Source organism: Mobula hypostoma, chromosome 8 (assembly GCF_963921235.1).
Source record: "Mobula hypostoma chromosome 8, sMobHyp1.1, whole genome shotgun sequence".
Taxonomy (NCBI): Eukaryota; Metazoa; Chordata; class Chondrichthyes; order Myliobatiformes; family Myliobatidae; genus Mobula; species Mobula hypostoma.
In genome coordinates this window covers 142,262,631-142,280,291 of record NC_086104.1, presented here as the reverse complement: position 1 = coordinate 142,280,291, position 17,661 = coordinate 142,262,631, and positions in this window count along the sequence as shown.

The window sequence follows — 17,661 nt, the reverse complement described above, 5'->3', positions numbered from 1 at the left end:
CTTGGTATGGTCACCCTTGCCAAAAAGGTCAAAGGGTAGAGCCCAGACTAAGAGTGGTCGACCGGTCCTCCTCGTTCCGGAGTTCAGCTCAGGGCTAACAACCCTGATTGGTAAAACAAAATTGTTACGGAAACAGCAATGAAGAATCCTTCCACATCCGAGCAGACTGTACTACTGAGTCTCCACCTGGGATTTGCATGACTGACAGAACTGAGCGGAAGCTACTGAACGCCACCAGAGATAGAGGACCTTCATTGCTACCCTAAACATCAGTGCTATAACGGGCAGTAACACTAACAGCTTAAAAGCCTCCTATTTGCCATTCATTCCTTTTCCTTCAAACAGGCTCACCCAATTAATCTCTGCTAGATCCGGTTTAATTCCCACAAAATTAGCACGGCTCTAGTTGAACACCCTAACCTCTGTACCTGTCTTATAGTTTTCCAACACTATCTTAAAACTAATAGAATATGGTCACTCATAACTGAATATGGCCTCTTCAGTTACTTTCCTTGTCTCGTTCCCAAAGAGAAACTCCAGTATTACACCCTCTAAGTATTTGGGATCCAATACTGTATATTACATCCTGTTGGGTCTTTTGTCCAAGATATTGTTAGGATTAAGAATCTCTGACCATTTATAGTAAGCATGGGTTTACATTTTCCAGTGTTTTGGTGCAGATCATCCCCAATTTGTACTCAACATCCCTTAATTAGTCATTCTCTTCAACACAAGATGACTCATGAGGGGAATGCCCATTGGGAAATTCATTCAGAGTGTTATATTGTTGGGTGCAATATGATTAGCGTTAAATCTTAGGAGGAGCTATATTTGAGTACAAAAGAAAATGAAAGTTTACTATATTGTTTAATGCAACTTCCAAGTATTTTCCATTGCTGTGATTGTGATGAACCTCTAACAGAGAACCAAGTGTACAGTGTTGTGATTAAAAGTAAATACGCTTCATGCCAAAACCCTTTCTCCAAAATCCCAGGGTACTTTTCAGTACATGTGACAAGAATAAGTCAATATGAGTACCATTTACGCTTCCCACCAGAAATAATGACAGAGACAACCAGACACTGGGGTTCATTGAGTTCCGATAGACAAGAGTTACATCGCTTGGTTTGGGTCACCACAGTTAGCAAATAACATTCAGAGGGAATTTAGAACGCAACTTTCTGTTTCTGGCGATCTGATGTTTATGTTGGGAAATGGCTCAGAAGTGCCCACAAGGCTCACCATCAAATTTTGAAAATGAGCCATCAAAGTTGAATTGGCCTGCAGGGAAGGTTTTGCGAAGCATTTTGTGGGAGAAAGGAGAGTTGTTCATCTAAAATGGATTTTGTCTTTTTGTGTGGTGTCTGTGTTAAACCAACCCCTCTGCTCCTCAAAAAAAAGAGAGGTTTTGGGAAGAAATTCTAGTGAATTGCACATGCTGCAACAAAGCATCCAGAATAATAATGATGTTTGAATGTTGATGAATGCTGCATTCAAATCCTCAGAGGTTTTGTTCTAGTCGGCCACAGATCCGTATTTGAAACATTTGTCCTTTATTATACATTGGGCTGAACTGCCCATTTAAAGCCAATTTGAACATTTTGAAGATAGCACTCGCTTGTATGGCAATGCAAAAAGAATCATCTAAAGGCTTCTCATATGATTAACCTCCACAGTACCTTTCCCTCTGAATGCTAAATTAAAAAGGAATCTAGTGGCAACAACTTTTTGTTGCTCCTGCCTAGCAGGATAGCATTTAAGATGCTTGCTTCATACTGTTTTACTCAAAGGTTTCTGCTTTAAAACCATCCACACTTATCAAAGTACATGCTGTGTTTTGTCACCTAGCACCAAGCCACTTGCTGGTTTGCACATCCCACCTAACCTTGGTGTCGGGGGTGGGGGGTGGTTGGGAGGGAGGGGTTTGGAAAATTATTGACATTCTTTCCACTTGTCTTCCTGCAATTATACCCCAGGAGCCAGTTGCACTTTAGTGTTTAAAGGCACCATGTTGAGTCCTTAAGGGAGGGCGCGAAGGACTCCAAGCTGTTGCTGTGGTTACCAGGGCATTCTGCTGATAAATGAAGCATATTTGACATTTTCAAATGATCACAATTTTGATTTTCCACTACTAGCTGCTAAGGGGATGTGCAACAGTCACAAAATAAGTGGAGGGAAGCGGTTCAACATCAGATTGAATCTAAAGCCTGTGCAATACACACAGGGTGTGTGGCACTGAGGCAAATCAAGATATTTGTCTTAACGCATTAAACAGCGCCTTTGCCTTTGAGTTCGAAGTTGGTAGGTTCAATTCCCCATTAGTAACCTTAGCTGGTTTTCCCAAAGGAAAACTGAGTAAACATTTTATGGTCAAGGGTGCTGAAGGAAAACAAGGATCTGCTTTCCCTCCTGCGTTGGAAAAAAATTCTCATTCCCTCAGCCAAGCTAAGTTCCAGGAGGCTATCTCATCAAAATCACTTTGGCATTGGTGGGATCACACTGTGTCAAAGTTGGCTGCTGCTTATCCCACACAAACAGTGACGAGGCTTCAAAAAATACATCAGCACAGTAAAGAAAGTTTGTAACCTCCTGAGGTTGTAAAATCTCTTTTATATTGTGTAGAAAATTTGTGGACATGCTGCTCACAGTCCCTACATTCCTCGTAACAGCAGAAAAATCAGAGTGCAAATGCCTGAAATATCCTGAGATTGTTTTGAAGTCAAAATTATATAGTAGCCTATCAATATAGACCAGATGAAAAATGATTCTGAATTGCTTGGACTCTGCAACCATCAGTCTCCTTCTAATTAAGAGTCAGTCTTTCTTGCTTGATTTCCTCACTGTGCAGCAGGTGAATTTTTTCACCTTGGTGTCTATGTTATTTATTGAGGAAGTAAGTTGTCTGTTTCTCTAAAGGTTCTTTGCTTCTTTGCAAATACAACTTACATTTTCATTATAGTGTCTCAGAGCACAGAACACAGAACAGTATCATACAGTACAGGCTTTCTGGCCCACATGCTCGGCCAACTCTTTAACCTACTCCATAATCAATCTTACCCTTCTCTCCCACATAGCCGTCCATTTTTCCCTGATGTATCTGTCTCTACTAACACCACTGTGACCTATCACTCTATGTGTAAGACAAAATCTGCCTCTGACATTCCCCATCTATACTTTCCTCCAATCACCATGAAGTTATGCCTTCTTGTATGAGCCACTTCCAACCTAGGAAAACATCTCTGGCTATCCACTTGATCTATGCCTCTTATCATCTTGTACACCTCTTTTAAGTCATCACTCATCCTCCTTCTCTCTCCAGTGAAAAGCCTTAGCTTGCTTAACCTATCCTCAGGAATCATGCATTCTAATCCATGTATTTGTCCAGTAAAACTCTTCTGCATATTCTCAAAAGCTTCCACATCGTTCCTCTGAGGAGGTGACCACAACTGAGCAAATTACTCCAAGAATGGTCTAACCACAGTTTTATGAAGCTGCAACATTACCTCATTGCTCTTGAACTCAATCCCCCAACTAATGATGACCAAAACACTTAACCACCCTATCAACTTGTACTTCAACTTTGGGGGAATCTATGAACTTAGACCTAAAAATCCTCTAGTTCTTCCACACTGTTAAAAATCCTACCACTAACCCTGTATTTTGCCTTCAAATTCAACCTTTCAAAGTGAATTGTTTCACACTTTTCCTGATTGAACTGTATCTGTCACTTCTCAGCCCAGCACTGCATCCTACAAATGTCCTGTTGTAACCTTCAACAACTTCCTATGCTATCGACAACAGAACCAAACTTTGTGTCATCTGCATACTTACTAGCCCTTCTACTTCCTCATGCAAATAATTTATAAAAATCACAAAGAACAGGGGTCCCAGAACAGATTCATATAGAACATCACTGGTCACCAACCTCCAGGCAAAATATGCTCCATGTAGTAGCTCCTGCTTTCTATGTGCAAGCCAACTCTGCATCCATGCAGCTAAGTTTACCTGGATCCCATGCCTCCTGACTTCCTGAATAAGCCTACCATAGATTATCTTATCAATTGCCTTACTAAAATCCATATACAACACACCCACTGCTCTGCCTTCATCAATATGATTTGTCACTTGCTCAAATAATTCAATCAGGTTCATGAACCACGACCTGCTGCTTCACAAATCTATGTTGATGATTTCTAATCAGAATATGCTTCTCCAAATGGTTGGAAGTCCTTTCTGTAAGAATTGTCTCCATTAGTTTGCCCATAAACCTTACAGGTGTATAATTTTCAGGATCATCCTTGTTATCTTTCTCAACAGAGGAATAACATTTGTCAACCTCTAGTTCCCTGGCACTATTCCAGTTGCGAGTGAGGGTGCAAAAATATCGCCAAAGTACAGCAATCTTTTCCCTCACTGCTCATAATAACCTGGGTCTATTCCGGCCTGCCCCAGGGACTTATCTGTCCTAAACTTAATCAGAAGTTTCAGTACACCCCCTTTTTTAGCGTTGACATGTTCCAGCATTTCAGCCTGTACTAGGCTGAATTCACATTCATCAAGATTCCTCTCAGTCAGGGATATCCAATCTGTTTTTTTATGCTACGGTCTCTTACAATTAAACAAATGGTCCATGGATCCAGGTTGGGAATGCCTACAATTCTGAAGCAATAAGGGATGAAATGGTTGCCACAAGAGGACACAGGTTTAAGGTGCTGGGGAGTAGGTACAGAGGAGATGTCAGGGGTAAGTTTTTCACTCAGAGGATGGTGAGTGCGCGGAATGGGCTGCCGGCAACGGTGGTGGAGGCAGATACGATAGGGACTTTTAAGAGACTTTTAGATAGGTACATGGAGCTTAGAAAAATTGAGGGCTATAGGTAAAGTTAGTAATTTCTAAGATAGGGAAATGTTCGGCACAACTTTCTGGGCTGAAGGGCCTGTATTGTGCTGTAGGCTTTCTATGTTTCAACATTTTCATTGACCTCCCCTAGCTCCTTCAACTCCAGGCACGTGTTTCTTTTATCCCTAATCAGTCCTACCATCACTATAGTCATCTTGTTCTTCACATTCGTGTAGATATCTTCGGGTTTTCCTTAGTCCTACTTGCCAATCCTTCTCCTATCCCATTTTAACTCTCCTGTGCCCATTATTTGTCTCCTTCCTGGCTAAGTTGTTGCACTCAAGAGTGCTGTCAATCCTTGTGTCACCCTCTCACCAGGCTTGTATCCAAATTTGGCTCGTTAGCTAACTCCGTTTACAGCCATGTGACTCAGCAGTGAGAAGGGCACCTTTCATGAACAATATACATCTAGAATCAGTATGATTTGGTGTTCAACCAAACACGAAAGTTGGGATGTTCCGATTAAGGAACATTGATTGTAGTGAATGCTGTGTAAATACTGCCCCATACACAGTTATTGTTGCCAGGAAATGACAGATTGTACACTGCTGTAAAATTAAAGGAAAACATATTTACCAAATTTTCAACTCTAACAGTTACAGAAAAGGAAAAGAAAGATAAAACGTCTGATTACAGTTAAACCAACCCAAAGTGCACATAAACGTTGGAGCTCATTTCTGTAGTAGTCGGGTGTTTCACTTTATTCACACACTGAACCTACATTCTGCATGAAGGACACCAGCAACAGTTTGAACTTCGTTCAAAGACCATCTCAAATGAACTAGCTAACTCAGGAGTATTGGCACTTCCTCCTTTGAACCATTCGTCTGCACGAAGCTCTTCTTAAAATGGGATCTCCCCTTAAAATGGCATTCTGCGGCATCTTCCCTTGTGCCCCGCTCCACAACTCCCACCAGAAAGATCCCAAACCAGACTACTGTCCTTCAGAAATCTCCTCCCGTCTAGCTCTCTTGGATGTTTCATGCCATCACATTGGGTAGGAAGTTACAACATGTACCAAGACAATCCTGATTGGCTGACACAACATTCCTAAGTTGGACAACGATGCTCCTTATCCTTAGCTGAACCCAAAACACCCTTACTAGCAGGACATGCTGCTTTTGCAGAAAACTGCCAAAATAACAATACCTCATAGCATAGCAGTAGAAATATTAATCAGGGCATTACACTTGCTTGCTAAACTTTAAATAAGCTTCTTTCTCCCTCTTCACAAGATGTGCTTGTCAACCATGGCTCTTTCACCTTACCATCCTTTCCCTGCTTCAGTGGGACAAACTTATCCAGAACCTTATGCAAGTACTCCCTAAACATTCTCCACATTTCCGTTATGCATTTTCCTGACTATATTTATGCTCCCAAGCTCTTGTCTGAAAGCATCCTTAATTCCCCCTCTCACAATTAAATACTTTGCTATATCATCTGCTCTATCCTTGTCCTTGTCTGTGGTAAAAGTCAGGGAGTTATGGTCAGTGCCTCCAAAATGCTCAGCCATTCGAGAGATCTGACACCTAACAGTTGTTCATAATGAACCAGAAACAGGTTCATAGCGTGGTACCGGATCCACTTTGGCCTGTCCTCTAGTCATCCCATGGCGTAGAAACAGATAACAAATTCCTCCTCATCTAAACTTTTGCATTGAGGAGGTGCTGATCAATGTTAGAAAAATCAAAGGCACCCATGACAACAAACATGTTATTCGTGCATCTTTCAAAAACCTGCCTCCTAATTGGCACCTCAGTGTGTCTGTTGCTGCTGAGGAAGGTGGTCTATCGAATACTTCCAAAAGGATGATTGTTCCTTTTCTGTTTCTTACCCAGACTGACACTGAATCAACCAACAATCCATCCAAGACATTTTCCCTTTCTGCAGCTGTGATACTATCCCCGAGTAGCCATGCCACTTTCCCATCTCTTTTACCCTCATCTCTGTCCCTTTCAAATTATCCAAAAACCAGAACATCCAGCAGCCATTCCACCCTTGTGACACCCAAGTCTCATTATGGCCACAACAATAGAGATTTACAAGGATGTTGCCTGGATTGGGGAGCATGCCTTATGAGAATAGGTTGAGTGAACTCGGCCTTTTCTCCCTGGAGCGACAGAGGACGAGAGGTGACCTGATAGAGGTGTATAAGATGATGAGAGGCATTGATCATGTGGGCAGTCAGAGGTTTTTTCCCAGGGCTGAAGTGGCTAGCATGAGAGGGCACAATTTTAAGACGCTTGGAAGTAGGTACAGAGGAGATGTCAGGGTAAGTTTTTTTTAACGCAGAGAGTGGTGAGTGCGTGGAATGGGCTGCCAGTGACGGTGATGGAGGTAGATATGATAGGGTATTTTAGGAGACTCCTGAATAGGTACATAGAGCTTAGAAAAATGGAGGGCTATGGGTAACCCTAGGTAATTTCTAAATTAAGTACATGTTCGGCACAGCATCGTGAGCTGAAGGGCTTGTATTGTGCTGTAGGTTTTCTATGTTTCTATGTTTCTAACAATGTAGCTCCATGTACTGACCCATGCTCTAGAGTCTATTGCCCTTGTTACTGATACTCCTTGCATTAAAACAGACACATTTCAAGCCTTTCAACCTACTGTAATTATACTCTTTCCACTCCCATTCTTCCTCACAGTCTCTCTGCAGACTGCATCTACCCTTACACCAACTGCCTGATCCTCTGACCTATTAATCTTGTTCCCAGTTCCCTGGCAAAGTAGTTTTGAACCTCCCCGACAGCTCTAGCAAACTTACCCACAAAGAATTTGGCCTTCCTCGAGCTCAGGTGTATCCTGAACGTTTTGTACAGGTCATACCTTCCCCAGGAGAGATCCCAATAAACTACAAATCTGAAACACTGGTCTTTATACCAATTCTTCAGCCACACATTCATCTACTAAGTCATCCTATTCTTACCCTCACTGGCACGTGATGAAGTTCAAAGTAAATTGAAGCTGTAATCAGCGATCATCACCCTTAAGGTCTTGCTCCCTATGTTCTCTCTTCGGGATCTCATTCCTTTTCCTAGCTATACCATTGGTACAAATATGTACCACAACTTCTAGATGTTCACCACCACCCCACAAAGAATGCAATGGGAAACATACCATCCAGAAGTCTCTGCCACATACATAAAATCTCCGCCAGTTCCCCTAACTATTGAAACCCCCATCACTACCACTCTCCTTTTCTCCCCATTTCCATCCAAGCCAGAGCTGGACTCAGCACCACAAACTCAACTGCTATTGCTTTCCTCTGCCAGGTTGTACTCCCCAACAGTTCCCAAAGTAGTATACTTGTTATTGAGGGGATGAGCATAGGGGTACCCTGCACTGGGTGCTTGTCCTCTTTCTCCCTCCTGGCAGTCACTTATTAACCTGTGTCCTGCTCCTTGGGTGTAGCTACCTCCCTGTATCTCAACCCCTCAGCCTTCCAAATGATATGGAGTTCATCCTGTTTCAGCGTCAGTTCTCTGACGTGGTCTATAAGATGCTGCAGCTGGATGCACTTCTTGCAGGTGTAGTCATCAAGGACACTGGAGATCTCCCTGTCTTCCCACATCCCGCAGAAGGGCTGGCAATCCTACTGCTCTAACAGTGCAATAAGAAAGAAACAAAGAAACTTACCAAAAATTTCCCTTAGCATCTGGTCCTCATTGCCAAAGCCTCTTGATCCAAAGCCCCGAGCTTCCCATTATAATTCACACATGGAGGCTCCCAAAGTGGCCATTGAACTTAAAGCTAATGTCTTTTATTGGCCCTTGCCAACTGCCTAATTACTCAATGATCTCAAGCCTGCTTAAAAATGTCCCAACAGGACCCACTCTTTTAATAAAATCTCAGGGTCACTCTCCACAGTACTGGCTTATGTTATTTCAAGCTGGCCAAGAAATCCCAATAGGCTTCACTCTCTATTTAAATCTTGCACTCACTCACTCACTACAAGCAAGGGTTCTTATTAATGATGCCTCTTATTAACTTTCATCAGCATCATTTCCTTTTGGCATAAAATACCAGCTCTGTTCAGACTTGGGACTACTTTGCACAGCGAGCTTTGGCGTTTTGATTCATTTGCCAATACCAAAAAAATAGTAAACCACCTTTTGCACTCACGTACTGCTTAAAGAGAGAACAAACTTGCAATGTACCACATTCAGAATTCGACATGTCAGAGGACTTCAGAAACAATGAAGTATTAATGAACTCTAATCCCTATTGTAATATATTTTAAAAAATACAACCGATGTGTACACAGCAAGCTTCCACAGATAGCAATAGAGGAGCAACATCTTATATTCCTGCCGAAGGGTTTCAGCCTGAAACAGAGACTGCGCTTTTTTCCATAGAGGCTGCCTGGCCTGCTGAGTTCCTCCAGCATCTTGTGCGTGTAGCTCGGATTTCCAGCATCTGCAGATTTTTTCTTGTTTGTGATCTTATATTCCATATGGTTAGCCTCAAACTGATGGCATGAACGTTGATTTCTTGAACTTCCAGTAATTCCCCCCCTTCTCTCCTTCACCATTCTCTATTCCTGTTTCCCTCTCACCTTATCTCCTGACCTCCCTTTGGTACTCCTCCCGCTTCCCTTTCTTCCATGGTCTTCTGTCCTCTCCTATCAGATTCCCCCTTCTCCAGCCCTGTATCTCTTTCACCAATCAACTTCCCAGCTCTTTACTTCACCCCTCCCCCTCTCCTGGCTTCAACCATCACCTGCCACCTTGTATATCTTCCTCCCATCCCCTCATCTTCTTAGTCTGACTGCTTCCCCCATCTTTCCAGTCCTGATGAAGGGTCTCGGCCCGAAATATTGACTATTTGCTCTCTTCCATAGATGCTGCCTGCTCTGCTGAGTTCCTCCAGCATTTTGTGTGTGTTGCGTCGGATTTTCAGTATCTGCAGGTTTTCTCATGTGAGCTGTGTGACACAGGTCAACCACCTCGAATCTGGCAGTCAGTAATCCAGTTCCACCTCTGGTTCGGGCATAATTTCACTAGCCTAATTTCAAATTACGTACGTCACCACACCAACCCGTTGCCACTGTTTTGGTGGCTCAATTAGTAGAATCAGCTGTTGGCATGGTCTTTAAAAGAGGCAAGTCATTCATTTGTGTTATTCCGCAGTTACCTGATGACCCCCCCTCTTTCAGGAATGTTGCTCTGCTTAGTTGTACAATCCAACTCTGTACTTTGGAAGGGGCAATAACCAACTTCTTGACATAAGTAAATGCAGATACCTCGTAAGGTACTTTGCCTGTTCTGTACTTCAATAAATTTCACTCAATTTTCATTTGTCATTTCTTTTTTTTATTATTATCCAAGGGTGAGATGATCATCAAGTGGGTTAAATAAAATCTTAACCTGTGATTCAGCAAAATCACTATTCTGCATTGCACAGGTCCTAATCCTTTTGGATTAGTGGTGGTCAGCCTGTATAACTAGCTAACATTTTTGTGAAGTTACTTGAGGGCTATGTGCTGTAAAATAATGTCTTGCGATTGTTGACATCCACATGAAAGAGCAGGTGACTCTTTGCATTAATGATTTATCTAAAAACTCACCTCTGATAGTTCAGCACTCTCCAAGTACTTAAGACTTGGTACCTACAACCTTCTAACTTGGAGACATGAGTCACGACTGACGCCTAAGATTCCCTCACCAGTCTGTAGCAAGCTAGTCACATCACAGGTCACCCACTGACTGTGTTACTTGGCCCTTTTCCTGTTTGGAACCCTGGTGGGGATTTGAACTTGTCAGAATTGTCAGCAGTCACATCTGTTCGTACTGATGAAGCTGTCACAATAATGAACGTGTTTCAACTTTCAATTGCTCTGGCAGACGCCGAACAAGACTACAGCAACACCTCAGCTGTCTGTACCCGGTCACTCTCCGTCACTCCACAGCTGTGCTCCATTGGGATTACAGAGTGTAGACACAGAGTTCACAGCTGAACTACTCCTTCACCAGCCAAACAAAATCTTCCATGTCATAGCTGTGAATCATTACTTGAATTCAGAAACATATACTCAGTGGTCATTTTATTAGGTAACTCCCATACCTAATAAAGCGGCCACTAAGTGTATGTTCATGGTCTTCTGTTGCTGCAGTCCATTCACTTCAATATTCAACGTGTTGTGCATTCAGAAGAGCTCTTTCGCACACTACTGTTTTAACAGGTGGTTATTTGAGTTATTGTCACCTTCCTGTCAGCTTGAACCAGTCTGGCCACTCTCCTCTGTCCTCTCTCATTAACAAAATGTTTTCACCCGCAGAACTGACGCTCGCTGGCTGTTTTTTTTTTTGTTTTTCACACAATTTCTGTAAACTCCAGAGACTGTTTTGTGTGAAAATCTCAGGGGTTCCTGAGATTCTCAAACCACCCTAAGTGTCATATATTCACAGGCCAAGTTACTTAGATCACATTTCTTCCCCATTCTGACATTTTGTCAGAACAACAACTGATCCTCTTGACCACGTCTGCATGCTTTTGTGCATTGAGATGCTGCCGCGTGATTGGCATGCGATGATGGTCCTGGAGCCACGATTCTGCAGGAGCAAGTAGGCAGCAGTTCCTCATCATAGACTGCAGATGAACACAAACCAGTTTGTTAACTCTTAACCTGCTACCTGCACAAGCCTCGTTGTAGCAATCTGTACTCTAAATAAACATTTGCCTGAACCCTTGAGTCACTTTGTGGCCAGGCAGTTGCCTGAATCCTGAACATTTACCTCTTCTCTACGCCACAGCTGATTTATCCCCGCGCCCCCCCCCCCCGCCGACCTATCCGAATGATCAATCCATTATCCCAGAACTTGAGCGACGAAATGTACATCTGCAGTCATTCCCTGGTGAAAACACAGTGGTTGGTATTACAAGCTCTGTATCACTGACAATAAAGTCACTTTTCAAATGCTTGCCTTTCAAAGAAAAAATTAACGAAAAACTAATTTTCTCTTTGTAGATGGTGGCCAGGTGCAAAAATCTACTGTGCAAATCATGGATGTTGCTTTGAGAAGAGGAATTGCTAAACAAAAGGAAACTAAAAGGCATTATGTCTTTGTTTCATTAAAACCTCTATTTTTGCAAATAATGAAAAGGTTGAAGCCTTAAAAAAATCACAGAAGGATTATGTGAAACTGTAATTATTGCCTTTATACCAATACCCTTTGAACATTTGTCTAATACTTTTCATACAATAGAAGGCTGATCATGCTTCAACTCTCGATATGATCTTATTGTAATGTAATAATGCCTCCTGATGCAGAAAAGATAACTTTAATTAAAATTATATGCCTAGTTAAAATGACAAACTGTCTGAATGTGCTCAATATAGGGCAAGGAATATTATGTTATAATGCTTTCTCATGATTACCTGACAGATGAGATAGGACATCTGATGAATAAAACGTTGTAGGTCTGATAATGTTGCTCCTTTTGATGGAGCAACAGCTGAATTTTAAACTGAAGAATTCTCAATATTTTGTTCAATTCAGAACGGCTGTCAAATTGTCTCCCTGCAGCATTGTTTTACCTGTTGTTGTTGTTACCTTGCAAATTTCTGACATTGAAATAGGTAAATCACTAATTTAACCTGTTCCTTCAGTGTTGTTTTTAAAACCCCACTATCACTCGGATATGCAAAAACTGAATCTGAAGGTGTTCTTAGTTACACACTAGTTTGCAGCAACTGCCATACCTAGTAAGTGAGTAGTTCAATGTCTAGTCTGCACCATCATTCAATATAATCATGGCTGATCCATGATGTCAATATCATCATCTTTCCAGTCTACCTTCATCAGAATCAGAATCAAGTTTGATATCACAGGTGTATGAAGTGAACCTCCAAGAGGACCACAACCTTGTCAGAGGGTTTGGAAGCTTGTGTGCCTCAATACCCTTCAGAGCTATGTTGGCTGGAGTCAGGGCTTTATGCTTTGGCTCTTGGTAGGGTCACCCATGCCAAACAGGTCAAAGGGTAGAGGCCAAACTAAGAGTGGTCCAGGTTTGGGGGTTCAGCTCAGGGCTAATAAACCTGACTGGTAAAACAAAATTGTTGTGAAACAACATTGAAGAACCATTCTACATCTGTGCGCGACGGTAATCCCGAGACTCTACCTGAAACTTTCATGACTGACAGAAGTGAAAACCAAGCTACTGACACAATGAAGGAGGCCCTGAACACTGCCAGAGATGGAGGTTCTAGATGGCCGTGGTGTAACGAGCAGAGGGTAGGTATATGTCATGAAATTCGTTGTCCTTGCCACAGCAGTACAATGCAATACATAATAATAAAGAAAAATATAACTGTGAATTACAGTAAGTATATATATTAAATAGTTAAATTAAATATGTAGTGCAAAAATAAAAATGAAAAGTAATGAGGTAGTGTTCATGGGTTCAATGTCCATTCAGAAATCAGTTGGCAGAGGGGAAAAAGCTATTCCTGAATTGCTGAACGTGTGCCTTCAGGCTCCTGTACCTCCTCCCTCATGGTAGCATTGAGAAAGGGGCATAGCCCATGATGTCCTCTGTGTCTGGGCATTTTTTATACTACTTCTTTAGAAGAGTGTTATTGGAGAGAATCTCACAGGTTTACCACCATGTGGGTGAAAGCATTTCCTCTATTCCAAGCAACACACATAAAAATTGCTGGTGAACGCAGCAGGCCAGGCAGCATCTATGGGAAGAGGTACAGCCGACGTTTCAGGCCGAGACACTTAGTTAGTCCTGTCGAAGGGTCTTGGCCTGAAACGTTTACTGTACCTCTTCCTATAGATGCTGCCTGGCCTGCTGCGTTCACCAGCAATTTTTATGTGTGTTGCTTGAAATTCCAGCATCTGCAGATTTCCTCGTGTTTGCATCCTCTATTCCAATATGATTTATTTTGCTTGGTTAGGCTGTGACCCCTGGTTCTGCATTTCAGGCCTGGGGAGATATCCTTTCCATATAACCATATAACAATTACAGCACGGAAACAGGCTATCTCGGCCCTTCTAGTCCCACCGACCTGCACTTAGCCCATAACCCTCCATTCCTTTCCTGTCCATATAGCTATCCAAATCCACATGCCCCCTAGCCTGTCAGTATTTGGCACATTTCAGTGACATCTCATTCTGTGAATAGAGGCCTAGTGAACCCAGTCTTTTCCCCTTTGAATGTCCTCCTGTCCCAGGAATCAGTCTGGTAAAAACTTTGCTGCAACTCATCCTTTTGAAAGTTTATTCTTTCTGCCCACGGTACTCAGGTTAATCATGTAGAGCATGGCATCCAATCATGACAAGCTGTCAGTCCTGTACGTACTTAATCTCAAATGAAAGTGAGGAAGCAAAGGTGATGCCTTTGACTCTTGCCCGCCTCTGTATAGCAATGAACTGAAACATAATTATGAGCATTGTAATGACCATTGGATATAAAGCAAGGACTGCATAGAATGGTACAAGGGTGTGTTACCACAGCTGACCCCCTGCCTTGCATTGTGAAACCGATCATAGAGTTTCACCTGAGGGTTAACTAATGGCGGCAAGTCCGTATTAAATACTCTCCATAATCAAGGATCTCTGCTTTTGTGATCCTGGACATGACTGACAGCATACAAGATTGACAAAGATCTGATTAATGATTGTCATAGGTGGGAAGGATAAATACCATGCATGGTGTTGGAGAATTAGAGTCTAATTCAGCTGATTTATGGTTTTATCCTTCAGTGATTTCGATGTGACTAATTGTTGAGGGCAGCAATGATTATTCAACAAAAGGCACATCTAGACTAACTCTGTCCCAAAGGCAAAGAATATCTAGAAATGTTGCTGAGCAGCTTGCATTTCTTCAAGTTCTGTGAATTTCATTTCTCCATTGTTAAAGAAATAGCTGCAAACTCCCTGAAATGGGCTGTCTTTTTTAGGAACTTGAGAATTAAAAACCTTTTTATTCTTTTCCTGCCACCAGTCCAAGAAAACCCAATGTAGACCCTCAACAAGGCTTCTGAGACACCTCACAAATGTGACACTTACTGTGTGCAGTTCTGGTCACCTAACTATAGGAAGGATATCAGTAAGATTGAAAGAGTGCAGAGGAGATTTACTAGGATGTCGCCGGGTCTTCAGGAGTTGAGTTACAGGGAAAGATTGAACAGGTTAGGACTTTTATTCCTTGGAGTGTAGAAGAATGAGGGGGGATTTGATTGAGGTTTACAAAATTATGAGGGGTATTGATACAGTAAATGCGAGTAGGCTCTTTCCACTTGGGTTAGGAGAGATAAATACCAAGAGGACATGGCTTTAGGGTGAAAGGGGAAAGGTTTAGGGGGAACTTCTTCACTCAGAGAGTGGTGGGAGTGTGGAATGAGCTGCCATCTGACATGGTAAATGTGGGCTCACTCTTAAGTTTTAAGAATAAATTGGATAGATACATGGATGGGAGAGGTCTGGAGAGTTATAGACTGGGTGCAGGTCAATGGGACTAGCAGAATAAAGTTTAGGCACAGACTAGAAGGGCCGAATGGCCTGTTTTCTGTGCTCGAGTCTTCTATGGTTCTATAACCCAAAAGCACAAAGTGAGATGCCTTGGGCAACGCAGTGGTGCAACTAGAGGAGCTACAGTGACAAGCAGTTCAATGGAGAACCCAGCAGGTCGTGCTGCACAATGGGAGGAAAGGAATTGCAGTCATTTTAGGTTGAAACATTGACAATCTCTTTCCTTCCATAGCTGCTTCTTAAGGCTTCCCAGAGGTCCTCCAACAGATTGTTGCTCCAGGATCCAGCATCTGCAGCCTCTCTTGTAGACCTGCCTCCTTGCAGCTCCAGCGACCCAGGTATAATCTGAATCTCGGGTGCTACCTGTATGGAGTTTGCATGTTCTCCCTGCGATCGCACAGGCTTCCTCACACCTTCCAAAGAAAAGCAGACAGGCCGATAAGTAAATCAGTTGTTGAAATGTTTAACCTCCAAGAGCAGCGCAACCTTGCCATTGGGTTTGGAGACTTGTGTGTCTCAATGACCTGGAGAGCCATGTTGGCTGGAGTCAGGGCTTTGTGCTTTAGCTTTTGGTAGGGTCACCCATGCCAAGCAGGTCAAAGGGTAGAGGCCAGACTAAGCGTGGTCCACCAGTCCTCCAGGTTTGGGGGTTCAGCTCAAGGCTAACAAACCTGACTGGTCAGAAAAAATTGTTATAGAAACAGCAAAGAAGAATCCTTTTTTATCTGTGCGCAACGGTATGGAGGACAAAGATGGCGAACCTTCATTGCTGTTCAAAACGCCAGCGGCGTAGCAGGCAGTAATAAGCACAACTTTTAATGCATTTATTCATTTAGAGAAACAGCACATTAACAGGCCCTTCCGGGCCAACGAGCCCACAACACCCAATTACACCCATGTGACCAATTAACCCATTAGTCCCTATGTCTTCAGAATGTATGGGGAAACAGGAGCACCCAGACAAAGCCCACGTGATCATGGGGTGAACGTACAAACTTCCTGCTGACTGGAGCAGTATTGAACCCGTGTCGTTGGCTCTTTAATAGCATTATGCTAAATGCTATGCTACTCTGCTGCCCTGAAACTAACATGCTGCTCCACGCTACTATGCCATGTTTTCAATCAGAATCAGGTTTGATATCGCTGGCATATATCATGAAATTTGTTGGTTTGCAGCAGCAGTACAATGCAATACATTAAAAACAGTAAATTACAATAAGAAATATGTATAACAAAGAAAATTAAATTGATTAACTAGTGCAAAAAGAAAGGGGAAAAAGACTGAGGTAGTGTTCATGGGTTCAATGTCAATCCAGAAATCAGATGGCAGAGGGGGAAGAAGCTGTTCCTGAAATGTAGAGTGTGTGTCTTCAGGCTCCTGTACTTCCTCCTTGATGGTAGTAATGAGAAGATGGCATGTCCTGGGTGATGGGGATCCTTAATGATGGATGCCACCTTTTGGAGGCATCGCCTTTTGAAGGTGTCCTCGATGCTGGGGGGGCTGGTGCCCATGATGAAGCTGGCTAATTTTACAACTTTATACAGACAGCTTTTTCCAATCCTGTGCAATGGTCCCTCCATATCAGACAGTAACGCAACCAGTTAAATACTCTCCACATCTGCAGAAATTTACGAGTGTCTTTGGTGACATTCCCCATTCTCCTCAAACTCCTAATGAAACGTAGCTGCTGTTGCACCTTCTTTGTAACTGCATCAATATGTTGTGCACGGGTTAGATCCTCAGAGATGTTGACACCCAGGATCTTGAAAATGCTCACCCTTTCCACTGCAGACTCCTCAATAAAGACTAGTATGTGTTCCCTCAACTTCCCCTTCCTGAAGTCCACAATCAATTCCTTTGTCTTCATGGCATCGAGTGCAAGATGGCTGCTGTGACACCACTCAACTAGCTGATCTATCTTGCTCCTGAATGCCTCTTCATGACCATGTTTTCTCTATAAGAGTGAATCTGAGTGGATAATACCTGGGAGGAATTGACGTAAATGTAGGGAAAATAACAGAAAATGGAATTATTGTAGGATTAGTGTAAGTAGGGAATGATGGTTGGTTTGAACAGTGGGCAATAAGTCTTTTTCTGCTCTATATCTCTCTATGACACTATAGTTCCTTTCCTGATCACTGGGTATGAACTCTGACACATCCTTCTGTAACAGTCATGTACCATCATTTCAAAGATTCAAAGTAAAGTATGTATACAGTATACAACCCTGACAGTTATTTCCCAAATACAGACATGAAACAAAGAAAACCATGCAATCCA